Source organism: Symphalangus syndactylus, chromosome 13, assembly GCF_028878055.3.
Source record: "Symphalangus syndactylus isolate Jambi chromosome 13, NHGRI_mSymSyn1-v2.1_pri, whole genome shotgun sequence".
NCBI lineage: Eukaryota > Metazoa > Chordata > Mammalia > Primates > Hylobatidae > Symphalangus > Symphalangus syndactylus.
In genome coordinates this window covers 58987076-59012376 of record NC_072435.2, presented here as the reverse complement: position 1 = coordinate 59012376, position 25301 = coordinate 58987076, and the positions used below count along the sequence as shown (strand labels likewise).

At 43.9% G+C, this 25301-nt stretch overlaps 1 long non-coding RNA gene and 2 pseudogenes across 1 annotated transcript; all 3 read right to left on the bottom strand.

The window, feature by feature from the left end:
* Nucleotides 1-975: 975 nt before the first annotated feature.
* On the bottom strand, nucleotides 976-3532 carry LOC134732187 (uncharacterized). Its single transcript, XR_010115074.1, has 3 exons — nucleotides 3501-3532; nucleotides 3082-3235; nucleotides 976-1091 (listed from the first exon to the last, which is right to left on the bottom strand). It is a non-coding gene; the product is annotated as an uncharacterized lncRNA (long non-coding RNA).
* Nucleotides 3531-4499, bottom strand: LOC129460231 (uncharacterized; annotated as a pseudogene).
* Nucleotides 4500-21030: 16531 nt separating this feature from the next.
* LOC129459731 (elongation factor 1-alpha 1-like) lies at nucleotides 21031-23230 on the bottom strand (annotated as a pseudogene).
* Nucleotides 23231-25301: the final 2071 nt, after the last annotated feature.

Sequence of the window (25301 nt, the reverse complement as noted above, 5' to 3'; positions counted from 1 at the left end):
TAAAAATACAAAAATTAGCCGGGCATGGTGGCATGCGCATGTAATCTCAGCTACTTGGGAGGCTGAGGCAGAAGAATTGCTTGAAGCCAGGAGGCAGAGGTTGTGGTGAGCTGAGATCACACCACTGCACTCCAGCCTTGGCAACAAGAGTGAAACTGCGTATCAAAAAAAAAAAAAAACAAAGTTAAAACAGAAAAATTTAAAAATGTGTATTAACTTATCTTATAATAATAATAACCATAAAACCATTACATGTTAATATAAATGACGTGTTCCTAGAAAAAACAACTATATCTTCAAAAAATTCGTGACAGTGGCATTGTTTTACATTTTTGCAGATCTCTTTAATGCCTGGATTAATGGAAGACAGCTGTATTTTCCTATCTGGTCTGCATTCATTCCGTCATTATACCACGTCACGTAGCTCTCAAAATCTCCACTGTGCACATTATTTGTGAGCTAATGAAGGTGAAGAGAGCAATCAGCATCTTAATAGCATTATGAATAGTTTTGACCTCACAGACAGTGCTTTGAGAACTGCTGCCCTAGATTCACATAGTTTGAAGCCACTTGGGTTGGGTTTTCCTTGATGTGTGGTATTAAAGGGAAGAAGGAAGGGAGGGAGGGAGTAACTCATTGAGGAACTCCTAACATCTTACAATGTTTAAAATAACCACTAAATAATGGAAACAGAACATACAGTTTCCAAGTCAGTGGAAGAATAAATGAAATGAGAAAGAAAAGAAATAAACAAACTGAATCTCAAAAGAAGGCTAGAGAGAAGAAAAAAAGAAATATTAAAAGGTGAGGGATGGCTTGGAAAGGTGGCTCACACCTGTAATACCAGCACTTTGGGAGGCCGAGGTGGTTGGATCACCTAAGGTCAGGAGTTCAAGACCAGCCTGGTCAACATGGTGAAACCCTGTCTCTACTAAAAATGCAAAAATTAGCCAGGCATAGTGGCACACACCTGTAATCCCAGCTACTTGGGAGGCTGAGGCACGAGAATTGCTTGAACCCAGGAGGTGGAGGTTGCAGTGAGCTGAGATAATGCCGTTGACTCCAGCCTGGACAACAGAGTGAGACTGTGTCTGAAAATAAAATAAAATAAAACAAAATAAAATAAAATATGAGGGAAATAAAAAGCATAAAATAATATGGTAGACGTTTCGCTTTTTCCTGAATAGGTGTGTTCACTCTGATATTTGTGATAGTTTATTTGGCCTGTACACTTATTATTTGGCCATGCATGGTGATACGGTTTGGCTGTGTCCCCACCTAAATCTCATCTTGAATTGCAGTTCGCATAATCCCAAGTGTCACGGTAGGAACCAGGTGGGAGGTAATTGAATCATGGGGTGGTTACCCTCATGCTGTTCTCCTGATAGTGAGTGAGTTCTCATGAGATCTAATGGTTTTATCAGATGGCTTCTCCCATTTTGCTGTGCACTTCTTGCTGCTGCCATATGAAGAAGGACCTGCTCGCTTTCCCTTCCACCATGATTCTATGTTTTCTGAGGCTTGCCCAGCCCTGTGGAACTGTGAGTCAATTAAGCCTCTTTTCTTTGTAAATTACCCAGTCTCGGTTATGTCTTTACTGGCAGTGTGAGAATGGACTAATACACATGGTATGCATGTATATTTCAATATGTTTGCACATACTTCACTAAAAGTATTTAAAATAAGATGACAGAGATAAATTCAAATATATTGGAAATTATTATTTTATAACTATAAATGGACAAAATGATACAGTTAAAAGACAAATATTGTCCAGTCGTCAGACCAGATTACAAAAAAATTCAACCACTCTATATACTGCTTAGGAAAAGCACATTTAAAACATAAAGATATAGCAAGGTTGAATGTAGAAGGATGGACAGAGATGGACTAGGCAAATAATAAGCAAAAACCAAGTTGATGTGGCTCTGTTAATATCAGACAAAATCAAGGTTAAGGCAGAAAGAATTTTGAAAATTTCAATTCACCAGGGAGACAGAACTACAAGGAGAAATAGACAAATTTACCATGATAGAAGGAGCATGTAACGCACCTCTTCATATAACTGATAGATTAAATAGATGAAAATGTATATAAAGGTTATGAAGATTTGAACATCATAAATTAACAAGTTTGATCTAAGGTATATACAGAGAACATGGCACCCAACAATTGCAGAATCTATCTTCTTTTCATTACTGGAATACTAGAATACTGTTTATATTCTAAGCCAAAAAACAATTCTCAGCAAATTTCAAAGAACTGATACCATTGAAACAACACTCTCTAGTTAGAAATGAATAACAAAAGGATAAAGGGGGAAAAAATTCTGTATTTGAAAATTAAGATACATTTCCAAAGTCAAGAGTCAAAGAAAAAAATCACATGGAATTTGGAGCCTATTTAGAACTCAAAATAATGAGAACGCTGCAAATCAAAACTTGTGACTTCCCACTAAAGCTGTTCGTAGAGGGAAATCTATCCAATACACTAAATGCTTACGTTAGCAAAGAAGAAAGGCTAAAATGAACGAGTATCCAAGTTAACATGTTAGAAAAGGAGCAACAGAGAAGACTCAATAAAGTAGAAGGAAGGAAACAATAAAGATAAGATTAGAAATTAATGCAACAAGAAAACAAAGATAAATGCTGGAGAGGATCTTGGTTTTCTGAAAACACAAATTAATGGACCTCTTGGCAAGACTGAGAAAGGAAAAAAGAAGGCACAAACACAGTAGGATGTAACCACTAAAAAGTATCATGACCTGTTTCTTCCCACCACGTGGACTCTGCTCCGAAGGACTGTTTCTTTTCTTGCCCGGTTTGTCCACCTGTGCCAGCCACTGCTTTGTTTCGGTTGTTGGTCCTTTGAGGTGCCAGGCACCTGCCTTGCTCCCCAGACTTGCCTGTGCTGGGTTATTCAGACCCAGCATGAAGAACCCCCCTTTCTGAATCGGGGCCAAGGATAGAATTAAGAGCTCTGCAGCAGATAAGTGAATGCTACTGTCTTCTAGATACAGAGTAGGGAAGATAAAGAATTCCAAGACTCTGATATTACAGGATAAAAAGGCTTGTGGCTTACCATGAGGCAGTACCAGCCATAATGAAGAAAATGTCATGGGCTGGGTGTGGTGGCTGATGCTTGCAATCTCAGCACTTGGGGAGGCCCAGGAGGGAAGATCACTTGAAGGCAGAAGTTGTTGAACATCCTGGCCAACATAGTGAAACCCTGTCCTCTATAAAAAATAAACAATTAGTCGGCCATGTTGGCGTGCACCTGGAGTCCCAGCTACTCAGGAGGCTGAGGCAGGAGGATGGCTTGAACCCATGAGTTAGAAGCTGCAGTGTGATATGATCACACCACTGCATTCCAGCCTGGGAGACAGAGGGAAACCCTGTCTCTAAAACAAACAAACAAACAAACAAACAAAACAAAACAAAAGGAAAGAAAAGAAAATGGAAAATATCATAGACCCCAAGGAACAAAATGAAAACACTCACTCAATGGCTGAGTTGGGTTTGAGCTATCTACTACTCTCCTTGACCTCTGAAACTGGGCACAGGAGAACTCACCTTTGTTCTGTTTCATTGTTCCTCTTTTTGAGCCCTGCTTCCCCAAAAGGTTACCCCAAGCTGGCACCTCTAATCTCCTGTGAAGGTGACATTGGCCATCCCTAAGATCCGCATCTTCTCTCTGCAGCTGGCTCTCCAGAGCTTTCACCACCACCCAGGCAGTGAGACCCAGGCAGTGAGACCCCCGCCGTGCTGCCACCTCCGTGGCCCTCTGTCAAAGGCTTTGCGCACGGTGGAGGAAAAGAAACAGAAAATCAAGGGGTTAGGCTGGGCATGGTGGCTCACGCCTGTAATTGCAACACTTTGGGAGGCCAGTGTGGGCAGATCACTTGCGGTCAGGAGTTTGAGACCAGCCTGAGTAGAGGTTGAAACCTCGTCTCTACTAAAAATACAAAAATTAGCCGGGTATGGTGGTGGATGCCTGTAATCCCAGCTACCCGGGAGACTGAGGCAGGAGAATAGCTTGAACCTGGGAGGCGGAGGTTGCAGTGAGCCAAGATCACACCACTGCACTCCAGCCTGGGTGACAGAGCGAGACCCCGTCTCAAAAACGAAACGAAACAAAACAAAATAAAAACAAAAACAAAGATAGTCAAGGGGTCAATGCAGCATCGAGAGCACTGAACAACACTGCGCCTGCCTACCAATTTGACTCTTCCACTGGGGGAACCCACCATGGGAGACAAAGCATAGTGTCCAAACAGACCCGGAAGTTGAAGAGGGTCATGGCAGCCAGTCTCCCGGCTCTTCAGCACCTCCAGGTCCCCACTTAGGGCCAGGAGAGCATGATCTGCACAAAGTGCCAGTGGCAGAAGGTGGTGACCGCCATGGGGGTGAAGAAGAGCTCTAAGCACAGCTCCAGCTGCAGCACCACAGCCAGCTGCTCTTGGGGGAAGTTCTCATAGCAGATATGGAGCCCTCTGGCATATCTCATCGTCTTCTTGGTAAAAACTAGACAATGAGCCAGGCACGGTGGCTCATGCCTCCCAGCACTTTGGGAGGCTGAGGCAGGCAGATCACTTTAGGTCAGGAGTTCGAGACCAACCTGGCTAACATGGTGAAATCCCGACTCTACTAAAAATACAAAAATTAGTCAGGAGTGGTGGCACATGCCTGTAGTCTCAGCTACTCGGGAGGCTGAGGTAGGAGAATCACCTGAACCTGGGAGGCGGAGGTTGCAGTGAGCCAAGATAGTGCCACTGCACTCCAGCCTGGGCGACACACCAAGACTCCGTCTCAAGAAAAAAAAAAAAAGAAAGAGTAAGCTTAAATCTCCTCGAAGTGATCATTGAAAGGTAAACATTTAAAATAAAACTTGTGGCTGGGAGCAGTGGCTCACACCTGTAATTCCAACACTTTGGGAAGCCAAGACGGGAGGATTGCTTGAGTCAAGGAGTTCAAGACAGCCTGGGCAACACAGTGAGAGCCTTTCTCTACAAAATGTTAAAAAATTAGCTGGGCGTGGTGGTGTGTGCCTGTAGTCCCGGTTACTCTGGAGGCTGAGGCAGGAGGATCACTTGAGCCCAGGGGCTTCAAGGTTACAGTGAACCATGGTGGCACTACTGCAATCCAGCCTGGGCGACAGAACAAGACCGTCTCAAAAAAAAAAAAAAAGTTTAAAAATGAATAAAATAATGAGGCCTTAACCTATGATGGATAACATATTGCCGCTGGCCCATCTGTACATCTCATTCTGCATTCGGGAATTTCAGAAGTAGAGGACCAGATGCATGGGAGTGGCCCTGCCGCCGTGAGGCTGAGCTCTACCGCTTTCCTCCTGCTCCTCCTCGCCAGGCCCTGACCATCTCTCCACTGACTTGTCCTGGCCCCTTTTCCATTTCTGTGGCCTCTTCCCTCTCCTCCTTGGAGAGTACCCCTGTCCTCCGCTCCCTGCGTGCTCTCCTTCCATCCCGTCTCTCCCTGGGGTTATGATCCCAGCAACCTCTTCCCTGAGCCCAGGTGAGGTCAGGTCCCTTGCCTTTTCCTGCAGGTAGATGGATGGGTTTTCAAAGATGTCTGGTTTCAGAAGCAGGTGGCATCTGGTCTAACTGGACCCCCTTTTCCTTTTCCACCAACGGCAGGCTTTTTATACCTGGAAGAGTCATGTGGTCAAAAAGAGGAAAGTCAGTGGTGGTTGAGCTCTTTCTAAAGCAGCTTGACCTTCTGGGTCTCCCACCAGATTTTGTCCCCAACAGACTTATTTCACCCAGAGTCCAATTTTTTTTTTGAGACAGAGTCTTGCTCTACCGCCCAGGCTGGAGTTCAGTGGTGCGATCTCAGCTCACTGCAACCTCTGCCTCCCTAGTTTAAGTGATTCTCCTAACCCCAGCCTTCCGAGTAATGGGATTACAGGTGTGCACCGCTGCGCCCGACTAATTTTTGTATTTTTTGTAGACGGGATTTCACCATGTTGGCCAGGCTAGTCTCGAACTCCTAACCTCAAGTGATCCGCCTGCCTTGCCTCCCAAAGTGCTGGGATTACAGGCGTGAGCCACTGTGCTCAGCCCAGAATCCAAATTTGAACAGTTTTTTCAGGCTTCCTCCTCCCCCTGCATTCTAAGAGGTTGCATTCTGTTTCCTGCCCATGGGCAATTATCCCACACGACTACACACACATCCATCTCTCACTTCTGCTTTCTTTCTTTCTCTTTCTTTCTTTCTTTCTTTCTTTCTTTCTTTCTTTCTTTCTTTCTTTCTTTTTTTTGTTGTTGTTGTTTTGAGACAGGGTCCCACTCTGTTGCCCAGGCTACAGTTCAGTGGTGCAATCACAGCACACTGCAGCCTTCACCTTTCAGGCTCAAGCGATCCTCACACCTCAGCCTCCCGAAAAGCTGGGCCACAGGTGCACGCCACTGCATCTGGCTAATTTTTTGTATTTTTGGCAGAGACGGGGTTTCACCATGTTGCCGAGGCTGTTGTCGAACTCTTGAGCTCAGGCAATCCACCCGCTTTGGCCTCCCAAAGTGCTAGGATTACAGATGTGAGCCACCATGCCCAGCCCCAAGTTTGTTTTTAGAAAAAAAAACCTAGCACTGACCCTTGCCTATAACAGACACTCAAACCCTTGTGGAATATAAGGATGGAGGTTGGATGTGCCTGTGAGTGCTTGCTAGCTGATGATACAAGCAAAGAATGTGTCAGAACCTGCGCCTTTTGTCTTCTGTCCTTTAACTGCATTCTGTTGCCCGGGTTACTGGTATGGGGACATCTTTGGTGCTGAGGTCTAGGTTCCAATGAGTCAAAGGGAGAATTCAAACTAAGTTGTTTGGCAGCACCCCAAGACTGTGCTGTCCTCACGCACAGCTGTATCACGGGAGTGGGCGGTGCAACATCTCAAATCCAACTCAGCTGAGCAATGGTTCAGGCTGAGTCACACCATGTATGAATGGGGGGGCGGGGGTATGTGGCTCCTCTCCAACAAGCCACACTGTCTGCTTCCCTGTCACAAAACACATGGAGCCCTTACTCTGTGTGAGGTACCGTTCTAGGAGCTGGAGACAAGAGTGACCAGGATGGACAGAAAACAAGTAGACAAACCAACAAGGCAATTTTCCAGGAAGAACGGAAGTAGGCCAGGCAAGGCGGCTCATGTCTGTGATCTCAACGCTTTCGGAGGCCCAGGCAGGAGGACTGCTTGAGACCAGAAGTTCAAAACCAGCCTGGTCAACATAGCGATACCCCGTCTCTACAAAAAATGAAATAAAAAGTCAGGCATGGTGGCTCACACCTATAATCCCAGCTACTTACGAGGCTGAGGCAGGAGGAGGATTGCTTAAGGCTGGGTGTTTGAGACCAGCCTGGGCAACGTAGTGAGACCGCCTGTCTCTACAAAAAAGGAAGCTGAGGTGGGAGAATCATTTAAGCCCATGAGTTTGAGACCAGCCTGGGCAGTACAGCAAGAGCCCTGTCTCTACAAAATGAAAATTAAAAAGCTGGGTGTGATGGCATGTGCCCGCAGTCCCAGTTACTTGGGAGGAGGAGGCAGGAGGGTCACTTTAGCCCGGAGGTAGAGGCTGCAGTGAGCTACAATTGCACAACTGCACTCCAGCCCAGGTTACTTACTGTCTCAAAAAATAAAAATTAAAATTAAAAATTAAAAATGAGAAAAAAATGTAAAAAAGCAAACCTTTTTTTTTTCTTTGATAGAGTCACTGTCACCAGGCTGGAGTGCAGCGGTGCAATCTCGGCTCACTGCAACCTCCACCTCCTGGGTTTAAGCGATTTTCCTGCCTCAGCCTCCCGAGTAGCTGAGCCTACAGGTGGCTGCCACCATGCCTGGCTAATTTTTGTATTTTTAGAAGAGACAGGGTTTCACTATGTTGGCCAGGCTGGTCTCGAACTCCTGACCTCAAGTGATCCACCTGCCACGGTCTACCAAAGTGCTGGGATTACAGGCGTGAGCCACCACGCCCAGCCGAGAAAACAAATTTTTTAAAAGGGAAAAGGGTATAGCCACCGGCCACAAGGCAACTGGATCTTTGAGCCACGCCCCCACCCACTCTTGGCATTATCCATCGACTGAGATTTTGCCAGTCGCATGGATATCAAGTAGCATCTCCATGCCGTTTTAGTGCAGTCTCATTTTTCTGATTACTAATGGTTTGCACATCTCTCAACAGAACGCAGGCTTCTTTGCTCATCATCATTGTGCTGGACTTGTGTCTCAGCAATCGCTGTTAATTGCAGCAACAGAGACCAACTCTGGCTCATTTAGGGATTTAATGATAAGATATTGGGTAGCTCAGAGATGTGCCAGGAAGGCTGGAAAACCAGGCTCCTAGAATCAAGGAAGCTGCACAGCCAGGGCCACATTAAAAGTCATGCCATTAACTCAGTCCAGGAAGGACGTGGGAGTCCCCCCGCTACCGCACACTAGGACCTAGAGCCACATTCTGTTTGCCACCACTACTGCCACTGCCAGAAATAATTTTCCACTTTTCCTCCTTTGTGCCATTAGCCTCAGATTCAGAATTTGGGGCAGGTGCACCTGATTGGCTAAACGCAGGCATCAGGGATGCTTGGAAAATAAGGTCCCTGCATCAGTAGCTTCTCTAGTGGGAGATGGGCTCTGCCTCCTCACAAGGCTCATACGTGGCCAGTTGCCTAAACACAGAAGGGGTTCAGAAGCCAGGAAACCAAAAGATGGCCACTGTCCCCTCAGGGCCTTTCAGAGGTCAGGACAGCCTACACCACTTCCATTTTTCGTTTCCCAGTATATGAAAAAAATGATACAATACCAAAACCGTGAGATTTATGTATTTGTGTCCTCATTTGAGGTGACCAAAACCATGCTGTTGGCTAGTTGCAGTGGTTCACGCCTGTAATCCCAGTACTCTGGGAGGCCGAGGTGGGCGGATCACCTGAGGTCAGCAGTTCGAGACCAGCCTAGCCAAGATGGAAAACCCTGTCTCTACCAAAAATACAACAATTAGCCGGGAGTGGTGGCTCACACCTGTAATCTTAGCTACTTGGGAGGCTGACGCAGGAGAATTGCTTGAACCCGGGAGGCAGAGGTTGCAGTGATCGCGCCACTGCACTTCAGCCTGGGCGACAGAGCGAGACTCCATCAAAACAAAACAAAACATAAAAAAAAATAACAGAGCAACATTCTTAATGTGAAATAAGTAATGTATTGTTCACAAAATAGTTTTAGGATGTTATTTGTTTGTTTGTTTTTGACAGAATTCAGCACAGTGTAGAGCCAGAAATAGGCCACAGGTTTAAAGTTGGGTGCCGTCAAGATAGCCCTGTGACTGTATGTTTACCTTCATTCAGTATTCATGACAGAAGAGTGATTATGAGGCCGGGGCCAGATGGCCCAGGACTGCGATTCAGCGTTGCTGTGAGTTCAGGACTTGTCCTTGGGCAGCAGCCCCTCCCAGCACAAGCAGCCTGGTCTCTTCCGCAGGCACAGAGCTGCACTGGATGTCTGTTGTGCAGACGCTGAATGCCAAAGAGGTCAGTTACAGCACAGCACCCTCCTTCTTAGAGAAAACACTCCTGCTTTCAATGCCTGAGGCTTGGGAATGGTTTAAGCACCTCGCTCCTCCGCAGCCCCAGGGATGGGCACTTAGAAGCCTGAGCATGTTAAATCATTTGTTTATTCCCATGATTCCAGCCATCCTCACAGTGACCCTGGAGGTCTCCAGGCAGCTTGAATCCCTGTGCTCCCTTATCTGCTCTCGCTTGGTCAGAATCAAGGTGCTGAATGGTTCCCCATTATTATTCTCTAATTTTAAAAAGTTGCATTATAACGCATGAATATAGCCTTTAAAAAAACCCAACGGTACAGAAGTAAAATGTGAAATGCCGTTTCACTTCTCCCTTCCCAGAGGAAACCTCTATTTTGTTTATGTCCATATATGTGCGTATACAAATATTTGGTTTAAAAATGCATACATGGGGCCGGTTGTAGTGCCTCACACTTGTAATCCTAGCACTTTGGGAGACCAAGGCAGGCAGATCACTTGAGCCCAGGAGTTCGAGACCAGCCTGGCCAATATAGTGAAACCCCGTCTCTACTAAAAATACAAAAAATTAGCCAGTGTGGTGGTGCGCACCTGTAATCCCAGCTACTCGGGAGTCTGAGGCAGGAGAATTGCTTGAACCCAGGAGGCAGAGGTTGTAGTTAAGCCGAGATTGCACCATTGCACTCCAGCCTGGGCGACAGAGTGAGACTCCGTCTCAAAAAAAAAAAAAGCATAACTGGGGCTGGGCCCAGTGGCTCGCGCCTGTAATCTCAGCACTCTGGGAGGCTGAGGCAGGTGGATCACCTGAGGTCAGGAGTTTGAGACCAGCCTGGCCAACATGGTGAAACCCTGTCTCTACTAAAAATACAAAAATGAGCCAGGCGTGGTAGCAGGCGTCTGTAGTCCCACTACTCGTGAGGCTGAGGCTGGAGAATCACTTGAACCCAGGAGGCGGAGGTTGCAGTGGGCCGAGATGGCACCACTGCACTCCAGCCTGGGTGACAGAGCAAGACGCCATCTCAAAAAAAAAAAAAAAAAAAAAGAAAGAAAGAAAGCATAAATGGAATCATACTCTATTTTTCTGAAATTTTATTTTTCACCTTACAATATGCCTTAGTGATCTTTTCATGGCAGCCTATACCAATCTAGAGTCTTTCTAACGGCTACATGGTATTTCATTTTAGGACTGTCTTACAATTTATGTAACCATTTAGGATTAATTTACATAGTTTATAGTTCTTTGGTACAACAAACAGTGCCTCTGCAAATTTATCTATTATCTATCTATCTATCATCTAGCTAGCTAGCTAGCTAGCTATCTGAACAGGTGTGAGTATTTTGGTTAGATGAATCTTTAGATCTATAATTTATGTAATTGCTAGGTCAAAGAGATGTGCCTTGAAATTATTGATAGATATTTGCATATTACCTTCCTGATAGTGTTTGGTAATTTACATTTCCACCAGCTGTACATGGCAGAACCCCTTCCCCTACACCTTCTCCAATATTGGATGTTTGAATCTTTAATATTTTTCCTAATTATGGGTAAGGATGGGTAAGAATGATGAAATCTTGTTGTTTTAGATTACATTTGGAGAATTCTTCCTACTTAAGTGATCCAGGTCCATTTCAAACCACTGTGAGAAAGGATGGTCTATTCGGTAAATTATGTTGGGATAGCTGACTATCCACTGGGAAGAATTACAGCCAGGTAACAAGAATAAAAGGCAGGTGCATTCAAGATCAAAAATGTTTTTAAAAATAATAAATGTTGTGTAGGTATTGTGTAATTTTAAAAGTCTTATAAATAAGGAGGCTTTTTCCTGGTATGACATAACGTAGAAGTCATCAAAAAATGGTGAGAAATTTGAGCACATAAAAAGAGATAACTTATTAAAAACATTACAATCAACAAAGTAAAAGGCCACTATCCCTCTACTTATATACCTGATATGGGGTTTGTAAGCCAATATTCAAGGAACTCCTGTAAGTCAAATAAGAAGGAAGCAAGTATTGGGAGAAACACAAATGACTCTACACAATATGTAAATATTGTCTATCATTTTTAATCTGGGAGATTAATTTGAAAATAATATAGAGTATGATGATTAATTTTATGTGTTGGCTTGGCCAAGCCACAGTGCCCAGATATTTGGTGAAACGTTATTCTGGGTGTTGCTGTGAGGGTGTTTTTGGATGAGATTGACATTTAAATTGGTGGACTCTGAGCAAAGCAGATTGCCCTCCAAAATGTGGGGGCCTCCTCCAGTCACTGAAGGCCTGAACAACACAAAAGGCTGACCTCCACATGCAAAAGAGATTTCTCCTGCATACTGGATTCAGACTTTGTCTGCAGCAGTGGGTCTTCCTGGCTCACCAGCAGGCTCTCTTTAGACTCAAACCACAACTTCTTCCTGAGCCTCGAGTCAGCCAGCTTCCTCCATCAGATTTTGGGCTCATCAAGCATTCACAATCCCATGAGCCAATTCCTTAAATAAATCTCTTTATACACACACGCAGACATGCAGACACACACACACACAAAAACACAGAAACACACAGGCATGCACACAGAGATACACACACAGACACACACAAAGATACACAGACACACAGAGACACACACTAACACACAGACACACAGAGACACACATGGACACACACACAGACACGCACACAGAAACACAGAGACACACAGACATACACACACAGAGACACACAGGCACAAAAACACACACAGAGACACACAGAAACACACACAGACATGCATACAGAAACACACACACACAGAGACACACATTAACACACAGAGCCACAAACATACATGCACACAGACACACACAGAGATATACAGACACACACACAGAGACACATACACACACACAAAAAAACACACACAGAGATAGAAACACACACACATTCACACAGAGACACACATAGAGACAGACATACAAAAACATACACAGAGACACAGACACACAGATACACACACAGACACACATACACACATACACACACTCTATTGGTTCTGTTTCTCTGGAAATCCCAGACTAATACTTAAGTTTCTAAATTCTAAATATCATCTCAAAAAATTAAAATACAATATTTTCTCTTGTCAGCAGAGTTTGGGGTCTCTTACAGACTGTTGGGGAAGAAAGGGTTGACTCAGCCAGAGAAGGTGATTCATCGATATTTATCAAAGCTTTACATGTATATATCATTTAATTCAACAGTACGACTTGTAGGAAATGCACAGTGCACATGCCTTTATGTAAAAGGATGTTTCTTATAGCATTATTTATAATAGTAGAAAATTAGAGATATTTTTAAAAAATCATTCATTCATTTATTCACCATCAAATGCCCAGTCTGTGCTAGGCATGGTTTTAGGCACCCACTGGGTATATAGTGACAAACAAAACTGACATGGTGACTGCTGTCATGGGCTTCTCAGTCTAGTAGGAGTCATGTTAAACAAATGAACACACAAATACAAACATCAAACCATCAGAGCGCAGTGTGAGATAATATCAGAAGGGGGCTTCTTGAGATTGGATGATCAGGGAAAGCCTCTCCAAGGCGTGACATTGGACAGAAACTTGGAAGAAGTGGGGAACCAGCCAGGTAAAGAGTGGAGGGCATGGTGCATGCAGACATTCAGAGCTTGGCCTGCTCAAGGGACAGAGAGAAGTCCAGGCCAGAAAAGTAATGTCAGTGACACTTCTCTGGGGATGGCCCCAGAGAAGCTTGAAGAGAGAGGCAGGACCTCAAAGGCTGTGAGGAGGGGACCAGAATGGGAAGCCATTGAAAAGTTTTATTCAGGGCAATGACAGGATCCAATTTATATTCCTCATGAAACTGACCTGATTGTCCCATAGATACTTCTTTTGGATCAACATAGAAATTCACCCTCCTTTTTTTTTTTTAGATGGAGTCTTGCTCTGTTGCCCAGGCTGGAGTGCAGTGGTGTGATCTTGGCTCACTACAACCTCTGCTTCCCAGGTTCAAGCAATTCTCCTGCCTCAGTCTCCTGAGTAGCTGGGACTACAGGCGCATGCCACCAAACCCAGCTAATTTTTTGGATTTTTAGTAGAGACAGGGTTTCACTGTGTTAGCCAGGATGGCCTCGATCTCCTGACCTCATGATCCACCCACCTCGGGCTCCCAAAGTGCTGGGATTACAGGCATGAGCCACTGTGCCTGGCCCCCTCCTGGTCTTAAAGTTTGAAGCCCACATTTGTCTTATCTGAGTTCTTGCCACAGGAAACTGACCCTCAGTCCTCCCAGATAATATCAACGAATTGAAACTCACCAGATCACTGCATCCAGACAATGAGATGCCAGACCCCTCATCCCTCCTGATTTCCTTATCCCTCCCTAATTCCTTTGACCAACTCCTCTTCCTTACCTCTCCCTAACTCTGGTTTTCCCACATGTAGTTACATTTCTTCCCTGCTATATAACCGCCTGATTTTAGTTGACTAGGGAGATGGATTTGAGACTGATCCCCATTTTCCTTGGCTAAAGCACTCAATTAAAGCCTTCTTCCCAGGCAATACTCATTGTCTTGGTGATTGGCTTTCTGTGCAGTGAGCAACGGGACCTAGACTGGAGCCCTGGCATTTCAGTAACAGATTTTGGTTCCCTAACTGGGAACACATTGCTTGTGGCTCAGCTGCTGCAGACTGGGACTTTCAGAAGCCCCCTGAACAGCTGTCTGACCGTTTTTGGCTGGAGGTGGGTTTCCATCTTTTTCTCTTTGGCCCTGCTGCTGCCAGCCCCAAATGTATTGCTGATTGCCTAGGAAGAACAGCCTTTGAAATTTGACATCTGTGTCTGGATGGATGAGTGTCTTTTCTGGGTTCCAGACAGCAGGAAGGGCTCCTCTCAATTTGGGAATTTTCTAAGGAATTTCCATTTGCAGGTTGAATAAGCCCAAATGATGGAGAGAGGAAAGCATCATGACTGTTTCAGTTTGGACACTCTTGGGGCTTGTTAGTGAGAACTAAGCTCTGATTTTTAAAATCTTGCCCAAATTCCTATCTAAGGGGTCTAGAGAAGTCATGCCCTACAAACCATAAATTCTCATCAGATTTTTTTTTTTTTTTTGAGATAGTCTTACTCTGTTGCCCAGGCTGGAATGCAATGGTGTGATCTCAACTCACTGCAACCTCTGCCTCCTGGGTTCAAGCAATTCTCCTGCCTCAGCATCACGAGTAGCTGGAATTACAGGTGCCTGCCACTATGCCCCGCCAATTTTTGTATTTTTAGTAGAGACAGGGTCTCACCATAATGGCCAGGCTGGTCTCGAACTCCTGACCTCAGGTGATCTGCCTGCCTCAGCCTCCAAAAGTGCAGGGATTACAAGTGTGAGCCACCATGCCCAGCCCAGATGGGTTTTATTTAACTCTATATATCGTGACTTACTTTCCAATCTTACTCTGGTATAACATTACATGACAAAGAAGAAAGTCATAATATTTTACCCCAAAACATGTTTTTTTGCCATATTTTGAAATGGCCCTGCAAAGTTGTCCTTTGTGGGGGAAATTTGCATCTGTAAAGAATCTCTATTAACATAGCTAGATCTTTTTCTTTCAGGCCCTCCCAATCCTGAAGAGATTAACTAAGAGTCTAGCAACTTTTAAAGGTCTGAATAGGAAACATTTGTCAACTACTGTTTCTAAGGGCAGCCACTGTAAGACTTCAAAAGAACCTTGGTCTCCACAATCTTTTAACCTGAACATTTCCTTTCTATGATCCCAGGTCTTTAGACAAACTCAACCAATTGTCAACCAGAAAATGTTTAAATTTACCTATAGCCTGGAAGCCCCACCCCACTTTGAGTTGTCCCGCCTTTCTGGGCCAAACAAATGTATTTCTTAAATGTATTTGATTGATGTCTCTTGCCTCCTTAAAATGTATAAAACCAAGCTGTACCCCAACGACCTTGGGCACATATTCTCAGGACCTCCTGGGCACTGTGTCATGGGCCATGGTCACTCATATTTGGCTCAGAATAAATCTCTTCAAATATTTTACACAGTTTGACTCTTTTTGTTGACATTAGTAATTGTGTGTGGGCACAACTGTGTCTGGACATGTGAGTGATTTCTGGTGGGTACCGGGTGGCTGCTCTTGATTTGGGAAACTCAGAAGATATTTCTGTTTGCAGATAGAACAAGATCAACTCTTGCACTCTGACAATCCACTGACCCTACCCTAACCCAAGACTCATGACTCAACTGGTTCTGTGGTTCCCACCCAGAGGCAGACTCAGTGCACAAGGACCATTTTCCACATCCTTACAGTTTTACCCCCAACCAGTTAGTAGAACCCACTCCCTAGGCCTCTGCCCACCAAAGGTTTGGTTTGGTCTTTAAAAACCAACTGAGAGAGGAAGGCACCCCAGCTGTTTTAGTTTGGACACACTTAGGACTTGTTTGTTGCTGTAGCAGTTGGATTGCATTTTGATAATTGTTTGTTTATGTGTGTGTGTCAATATAGTTGTGAGAAACGAGAATTTGATCAATGGATATTCTTTTGCAATGCTCTGGCCCCTCCATGGGTCTCATTTTGCTGTTGAATAGGAAAGTGGGATGGAGTTCCATGTATCCAGGTTTTTACGTTGCTGTTCAAAGCCTGGTTGGGCTGTAATTGCCTGATGGATTTTTCTTGCCCACTGCACAGAAAAAACCAATTCACTGAGACCATGATACTGCAGTAGAGAAAGAATTTAATTAACACAGAGTTAGCCAAACAGAAAGACTGGAGCTATTACTCAAATCAGTTTCCCTGAGGATTCAGAAGCTAGGGTTTTTATGGATTATTTGGTGGCAGAGGTCTAGGAGATGAGTGCTGCTGATTAGTTGGGGATAAAACTGTAAGGGTGTAGAAAATTGTCCTTGTGCACTGAGTCTGCCTCTGGGTGGGATCCACAGGACCAGCTGAGTCATGAGTCATGGGTTCAGGTGAGGTCAGTTGGTTGCCAGAGTGCCAAAGTCTGAAAAACATCTCAAAAGACCAATCAGGTTCTACAATAGTGATGTTGTCTATAGGCGCAATCAGGGAAGTCACGAGTCTTGTGATCTCTGGCCACAAACTCCTGAGCAATAAGAGATTATTGAAACTATGCCTACATTTTAACAGAATCCAGGCCCCTCCCATAATCCTAATGTCGTGGCCTTTCATTAGTTTTATAAACGTGGCTTCAGTCACTGAGCAAAGAGGGTATAGTTTTAGGGAAAGACTGTTATCATCCTTGCTTCAAAGTTAAACTATAAATTCCTCCAGTGGTTAGCTTGGCTTATGCCCAGGAATAAAGAGGACAGCCAGCCTGTAAGGCTAGAAGCAAGATGGAGTCAGCCATGCTAGACTTCTCTCACTGTCATCATCTTTGCGAAGGTGGTTTCAAGGCCTTATTAGGACATGATGTTCTTCTGTGGTACTGTTTGGCCTCAGTGTTCTTTGGAGTCTGGGGAGGTTTGGCCTTTAAAAATCAAACTATAGGGTGGGCATGGTGGCTCATGCCTGTAATCCCAGCACTTTGGGAGGCTGAGGTGGGCAGATCACTTGAGGTCAGGAATTTGAGACCAGCCTGGCCAACATGGTGAAACTCTGTCTCTACTACAAATACAAAAATTAGCTGGATGTGGTGGTGGGCACCTGTAATCCCAGCTACTTGGGAGGCTAAGGCATGAGAATTGTTTGAATCTGGGAGGTGGAGGTTTCAGTGAGCCGAGATAATGCCACCGCACTCCAGCCTGGGCAACAAAGTGAGACTCCATCTCAATCAATCAATCAATCAATCAATCAATAAAAATAAAACTATAGGTCAGGCACAGTGGTTCATGCCTATAATCTCAGTGTTTTGAGAGGCCAAGGCAGGAGGATAACTTGAGCTTAGGAGTTTGCAGCCAGGCTAGACAACATAGGAAGATCCTTTCTGTACAAAAAAATTAAAATATTAGCCAGGCAAGGTGGCATGCACTTGTAGTCCCAGATATACAGGAGGCTGAGGTGGGAGGATTTCTTGAGCTTGGGAGGTCAGGGCTGCAGTGGGCTGTGGCTGTGATTGCACTACTGCACTCCAGCCTGGGCAGCAGAGCAAGACCCTGTCTCAAAAAATAAAAATAAAACTATCATAGAAAGTGCTTTACTCAAAATTTTGGTTCATAGCCTTCATTGAATTACCTATCAGGGAAAACAAAGTTTACCTGTGTATGTTTATAAACTAGTGAATTTGTATTGCTATCCCATGGCAAGAATCCCTAGGAAAAGCTATTGGATCTTTGCAAGTGCCTATGTTCCTGGATGTTATATGTTGTTTTTGCAGGGTACCAAAATTGGCATGTAAATAAAGGAGCACTCATAAATTAAGTGTATGAGTCCAAACATTTTTCAAGTTTACATGACTTAGGTAAATGTTTAATAAATAAGCTGGCTTTACGATAATCAGTAAAATAAAAATAGAAATATCTTCTGAATTGTCAGCATACTTTTTTTCTGGGTTTTATCTTTGTCTCTGCTAGATATTTTAAGGTATCAGAGTTTGGCACAAAAGATTATAAGATGGCAAATCTAGCCAAGAACAAAATGATCTTTGTGTGATTTTTTGATAGGTAAGACTAATTTAATGTTGTTAGTTTTAAAAAAGTAGAGGAATCTTCTGAGTTACGGGTGAAAATACCCAAGTATTTAACTTGAAATTTCTTACTTAGGTGAACACCTGATATTCACAGGTTATAAAAATGGTTAATGAAGAAATAATGACTAGCTTTGTTTAATACCCCAATTTTCATTAGTAAGCTAGATAAATTGCTAAAAATGAATGAAATGTAAATGGGATAAATGCAGCAGGGAAACTTTTCATGTAATTTAAAATCTTGAAATTATATTGGGTGCTTATTGGATGTCTGGGACATTTCCAATTCAGAAAGGGTTATGATGTAGGCAAACATGTTTTTAAAAATTGTGGAATTGTCTTGCCAATGCTAACATCTGTTAGGCAGTTCAGGATTTCTTGCTTCCTAGGTTTTCACTAAAATTTAAGATTACTAAGAATAAGAATTCTAGTTAACATGTAATTCTGTATGTAAAATGTGCCAAAGAAGATGTGTTCTTATTGAGAATAAGAAAAATTTTGTCTAATTCAGAACTTATCTAGAGGTTGATTCACATTATGGGCTTGGAAAGGTTATTTATGAAACAAGGTAGAAAGCAAAGGGGAGAGAGATGTGAAGACAGTTATGGATATAAAGATGTGTTTTTGGTAAGGAAGGTTATAAAGAAAATACTTTTGTAGGAGAAAGGATCTTGCATGGTAAATTTCTGTCCTAACGTAAAATGAGGGGTTATTTAAAAATAAAAAATTTAGGACAGGCAGGGCCCAGTGGCTCATGCCTGTAATCCCAGTACTTTGGGAGGCTGAAGCAGGCAGATCACCTGAGGTCAGGAGTTCGAGACCAGCCTGGCCAACATGGTGAAACCCCGTCGCTACTAAAAATACAAAAATTAGCTGGGCAAAGTGGCACACACCTGCAATGTCAGCTCTTTGGGAGGCTGAGGCAAGAGAATTGCTTGAATCTGGGAGGCAGAGATTGCAGTGAGCCAAGATTGTGCCACTGCATTCCAGCCTGGGCAACAGAGCAAGACTCTGTCTCAATAAATAAATAAATAAATAAATAAATAAATAAATAAATAAAATTAGGACATAACAGGAAGTCCAAGCATGTTATAGATGGTCTACGTAAGTCATACCTAGTTTTTTATTTTTTTCTGTTTCTCTGAGTGTCTGTGTTCATGAACATACAGAAAAAATAGGAAGTTGAAAAAGTTTAGTTAATAAGATATTTTTGACTGGGCACAGTGGCTCATGCCTGTAATCCCAGCAATTTGGGAGGCTGAGGCAAGTGGATCACCTGAGATCAGGAGTTCAAGGCCAGCCTGGCCAACATGGTAAAAACCCATCTCTACTAAAAATACAAAAATTAGCAGGGTGTGATGGTGGGCGCCTGTAGTCCCAGCTACTCGAGGGAGGCTGAAGCAGGAGAATCGCTTGAGCCTTGGGAGGCAGAGGTTGCAGTGAGCCAAGATCATGCTGCTGCACTCCAGCCTGGATGATAGAGCAAGACTTTGTCTCAAAAAAAAAAACAAAATAAAAATAAAATATTATTTAAAACATGGTGGAAAATTACAGAAATTTGGCTAGTTAACATTGCTCGTAGTTAAAGCTGTTAGTTGTGATGAAGTTAAAATAAGAAACATTGTGAAGAAACACATTGACATTTTGGCAATTGTTTTTAATGTAGTTAAGCATGAAGCCAGGTTTAGCATGCAGCCCAATTTCACCTAAATGCTTGCATTGGTTTGTTTCACTCTGTATTTGCTATTTTGCATAGACAGTACTAGCACTAAGGGATTTACTGGTCATGTGCCTCAGGTGAATTTCTTTTTCTTTTTGTTTTTTAGAGACACAGTTTCACTCTGTCACCCAGGCTGGAATGCAGTGGCATGATCTTGGCTCACTGCTACCTCTGCCTCCTGGGTTCAAGTGATTCTCCTGCCTCAGCCTCCGGAGTAGCTGGGATTATAGGTGCACACCACCATTCTAGGCTAATTTTTATATTTTTAGTAGAGATGGGGTTTTGCCATGTTTGCCAGGCTGGTCTCAAACTCCTGGCCTCAAGTGATCTGCCCTCCTCAGCCTCCCAAAGTGCTGGGATTACAGGTGTGAGCCACCACACCCGACCTCAAGTTAATTTTTTAATTGCACAGAATGTATAGTGGTGTTGGTGGATTTAAAGATATTAATTTGTGTACCAGGAACAAAATATCCATGGTGTTTTTGTTTGTTTGTTTATAGGCTCTGGGTAACACTGTAGCTTCCAAGGTGAAGTAAATAGGAGGTCGAGTGTGGTAGTTCATGCTTGTAATTACAGTACTTTGGGAGGCTGAGATGGGAGGATCACTTGAGCCTAAGAGTTTGAGATCAGCCTGTGCAACATAGTGACATCCTGTCTTTACAAAAAGTTTAAAAATTAGCCAGGCATGGTGGCATGGATGAAGCTCAGTGACATTGTGCTGAATGAAAGAAGTCAGCTAGCTGGGTGCAGTGGGTCATGCCTGTAATCCCAGCACTTTGGGAGGCCGAGGTGGGCGTATCACCCGAGGTCAGGAGTTCAAGACCAGACTGGCCAACATGGTGAAACCCTGTCTCTACTAAAAATACAAAAATTAGCCAGGCATGATGGTGCATGCCTATAATCCCAGCTACTCAGGAGGCTGAGGCAGAAGAATTACTTGAACCCAGGGGGCAGAGGTTGCAGTGAGCTGAGATCGCACCATTGCACTCCAGCCTGGGCATCGCAGTGAGATTCTGTTTCAAAAATAAATAAATAAATAAATAAATAAATAAAATAAATAAATAAAAAGAAGCCAGCTCAAAAGGTTACACACTGTAGGATTCTGTTTATGTGACATTCTTTTTTTTTTTCTCGTTAAACTTTTTTAATGGGTCTCAAAATTCTGTGACAAATTTTTGGTCAAGTTGTTTCCATTAAAAAGCACTGATTTTAAACACTAATAAATTAAAACTGCCACATGCAAAAGAGAAAACCAAAGTGGTCCACAAAACATTCTCCTTTCCTTCTGAAAGTTTTATGATGCATTGTTATCATTAACCAGTCTTTTACTACTAAACTTAAATGGCCAACTGAAACAAACAGTTCTAAGACCATTCTTCCACCACTGCTTAATACCAGGATGGCAGATATTAGGGATAATATTCATTTAGCCTTCTGAGCTTTCTGGGGATACTTGGTGACCTTGCCAGCTCCTGCTGCCTTCTTGTCCACTGCTTTGATGACACCCACTGCAACTGTCTGTCTCATATCACAAGCAGCAAAGCAACCCAGAGGTGGATAGTCTGAGAAGCTCTCAACACACATGGGCTTAGCAGCAACCATATCAATGATAGCAACATCGCCAGATTTCAAGAATTTGGGGCCATCTTCCCGCTTTTTACCAGAAGAGCAATCAATCTTTTCCTTCAGCTCAGCAAACTTGCATGCAATGTGAGCCGTGTGGCAATCCAGTACAGGGGCATAGTCAGCACTGACTTGGCCTGGATGGTTCAGGATAGATCACCTGAGCGGTGAATCCAGCTGCTTCCATTTGCGTGTCGTTTTTGCAGTTACCAGCATTGTTACCACAATGAACATCCTTGACAGACACATTCTTGACATGGAAGCCCACATTGTCCCCATAAAAAGCTTCACTCAAAGCTTCATGGTGCATTTCAACAGATTTTACTTCAGTTGTAGTGTTGACTGGAGCAAAGGTGATCACCATACCAGGTTTGAGAACAACAGTCTCCACTTGGCCATCAGGAAGAGTACCAATACCACCAATTTTGTAGACATCCTGGAGAAGCAGGGCTTGTCAGTTGGACGAGTTGGTGGTAGGATGCAGTCCAGAGCCTCAAGCAGCGTGGTTCCACTGGCATTGCCATCCTTATGGGTGACTTTCCATCCCTTGAACCAAGGCATGTTAGCTCTTGGCTCCAGCATGTTGTCACCATTCCAACCAGAAATTGGCACAAATGCTAATGTGTCAGGGTTGTAGCCAGTTTTCTTAATGTAGTGCTGACTTCCTTAACAATTTCCTCATATCTCTTCTGGTTGTAGGGTGGCTCAATAAAACCCATTTTGTTAACACCGGTGATTAATTATTTCACACCCAGTGTCTCAGCCAGAAGGGCATGCTCTCAGGTCTGCCAATTCTTGGAGATACCAGCTTCAAATTCACCAACAGCAGCAGCAACAACCAGGATAGCACAGTCAGCCTGAGATGTCCCTGTAAAGACGTTTTTGATGAAGTCTCTGTGTCCTGGGGTGTAGCAGGACGAGTCAGAGACAAAACTCCTCAGACACCGGATTAAAGAAGGAAGAGGTTTTTATTCGGCTGGGAGCGTCTTAAGAGCCGAGCTCCCCGAAAAAGAAATTCCTAGCCCTTTTAAGGGCTTACAACTCTAAGGGGTCCACGTGAAAGGGTCATAATAGATCAAGTAAGCATGAGGAACGTGACTGGGGGCTACATACATCAGCTAACAGAACAAAAAGTTTTACAGTACTTTCTCATACAACGTCTGGAATTTATAGATAACACCAGTAGTTTTGGTCAGGGGTTAATATTATTATTATTGTTTTAACCACCAGGGCCAGGTGGTGGCGCCAAGGTCTTCTAGCTATTTATCTTACTTCTGTTTCTTTCCAACTTTTTGCTTTCTCCCTTTTCTCCTGTCTTATAAACTAGGGAAAAGGGAAGGTTGGGGAGAAGCTGGGAAGGACAACAGGAGAAGTGGTGGTCTCATTCCTTAGGGGCATTAATGATAGTCATTCAGTACTTGCTGGTCTCAAATTTCCACAAGGAGATATCAATGGTGATACCACATTCACGCTCAGCTTTCAGTTTATCCAAGACCCAGGCATACCTGAAGGAGCCCTTTCCCATCTCAGCAGCCTTCTTCTCAAATTTCTTAATGCTTCTTTTGTTGATGCCACCACATTTGTAGGTCAGATGGCCAGTAGTGGTGGACTTGCCCGAATCTACGTGTCCAACAACGACAATGTTGATATGAGTCTTCTCCTTTCCCATTTTGGCTTTTAGGGGTAGTTTTCATGACACCTGTGTTCTGGTGGCAAACCTGTTGCAAAAAGTTATGTGACATTCTTGAGAAGATAAAACCCTAATGATAGATCTGTGTTTCATAGTGGCTAGGGGTGAAGGGAAGATGTGACTATCATTGCTCTTTATCTTGATTTTGTTGGTGGTTACGGGAATCTCTCTGTCTGTTTGATTCACAGAACTGTACACCTTTTCCAGAAAACATTCATTTTATTGTATGATCATTTTAAAAATTAAAAAAAAATCAGATCTCTAAAAAAAGAAAGAATGGGCTGAGCATGGTGGCTCACACCTGTAATCCCAGCAATTTGGGGGGCTGAGGCAGGCAGATTGCTTTAGCCCAGAAGTTCAAGACCAGCCTGGACAACATGGTGAAGCCCCATCTCTACTAAAAATACAAAAATTAGCCAGGCATAGTGGTGCATGCCTGTAATCACAGCTACTCAGGAGGCTGAGGCAGGAAAATCACTTGAACACAGGAGATGGAGGTTGCAGTGAGCTGAGATTGCACCACTGCCCTCCAGCCTGGGCGACAGAGTGACTCTGTTTCAAAAAAAAAAAACAAAAAAAGAAAGAATGAATGAATAAATTAATGAATGACATCTGGGTTTCTGATATGGGCAGACTGTGGGTGGTATTGCCATTTACAGAGGTGGAGTAGGCTGGTTGGTGGGGCCAGATTAGGAAGAGGAAGTAAAGAGTTAGGTTTGATCTTGAAAGTCTAGAAGTTGAGATGTCTCTGTATACAGTTGGATACACAAGAGTCTGGTGCTGGAGATGTGGGAGTCATGAATGTTAACAAGCATTGTGATGGATCAGAATGCCTGCAGAGAGGAGAGAGAAAATGGGTAAAGGCAGGCAGGGTCCGAGCCTGAGGAACACCTGCCTTCAGTGCCAGTTGGGAGGGGGAGTTGGGAGGGGAAGGAAGGAGAGCCAGCATCAGTCTTCAGAGCTTCCCTCCCTGCCTGGCCTGTGGCCTCCAAGATCTTTTTGTGGATGAGGGAGACAGCTTTCAGAGAACAGCTGTAGGGGCAGGGAGGGACTGCAAAATAAGAAAGAGGGATGAGGAAGAACATCTTCAGACGTTCTCGTCAATTGCCTGTGTTGGGTTCTGAGTAAAAGTATGGGCCGTGCTTACTGTAGAATCACACTTCCTCATGCTCCTTCCCCTTCCCTCCTGACCTCTGAGCCCTCCTCTGCCTCCACTGCTGCAGAGGTCACAGGCTGGAAATCTAGAAAGCAGTCCACAACCCTCAGGCCTGATTCACTTTCCTCACACAGATACTTACACGTTTTGAATTTGTTAGCAGTTTTTTAAAAGTGTAAGATTTCAAAAACAGCAATGAAAACTGGATTTTCAACTTGGAAAATTGGAAGGTATGACAGAGCTGCCCCCACAGCCCCACATGGTGACAGGAGGTGAAATGAACCATTGCACTGTCCAGTTGCCGCCCTTTCCACCATGCCCTGCAGATCTCCAGCACCAAGATAAAAGCTGGTTGCCACGTATCATTTGTTTGCACATGGTTTCTACACTTTTATGTAACCTGGGTTATCATCCAGCAGTCACAGCCTCTGCAGAGCAGCCCAGCAGAAGCAGAGACTTGCTTGGCTGGAGGAAACTTAGCAAGATTGATACTAGGTACACAAACACTACAAGCCAGGAGGTGAGGTGACACCATTTTTTAAAAACAACATTATTGAGGCTTCATTGACACACCATAAAATGCACCCATTGGACGGAGAGAGTTCAATAAGTTTTGACTTCTTGTGTGACCCCCACCGCAATCAAGTGATCTAACATTTCCATCACCTGAAAATGTCCCTGTGATATCTTCCCAGTCAACACCCTCCTCTCTCCCATCACCAGCCGCTGGCAACTACTGGTCTGCTTTTTGTCAGAGGCTACATTGTGAATCAAAAGGTTAGCTGGAAAAGCTGTAAGCAGAAGGGTTCACTGCAGAGTGAACAAACGGACCAGCAAGTGTGGGCCAGGGAAGCAGTCTGCAGGCCTGCAATGGCTGGGGATGCCTGGCAGTGCTCCTGCAAGTCATTGGATTGTTCACCAAAGGAT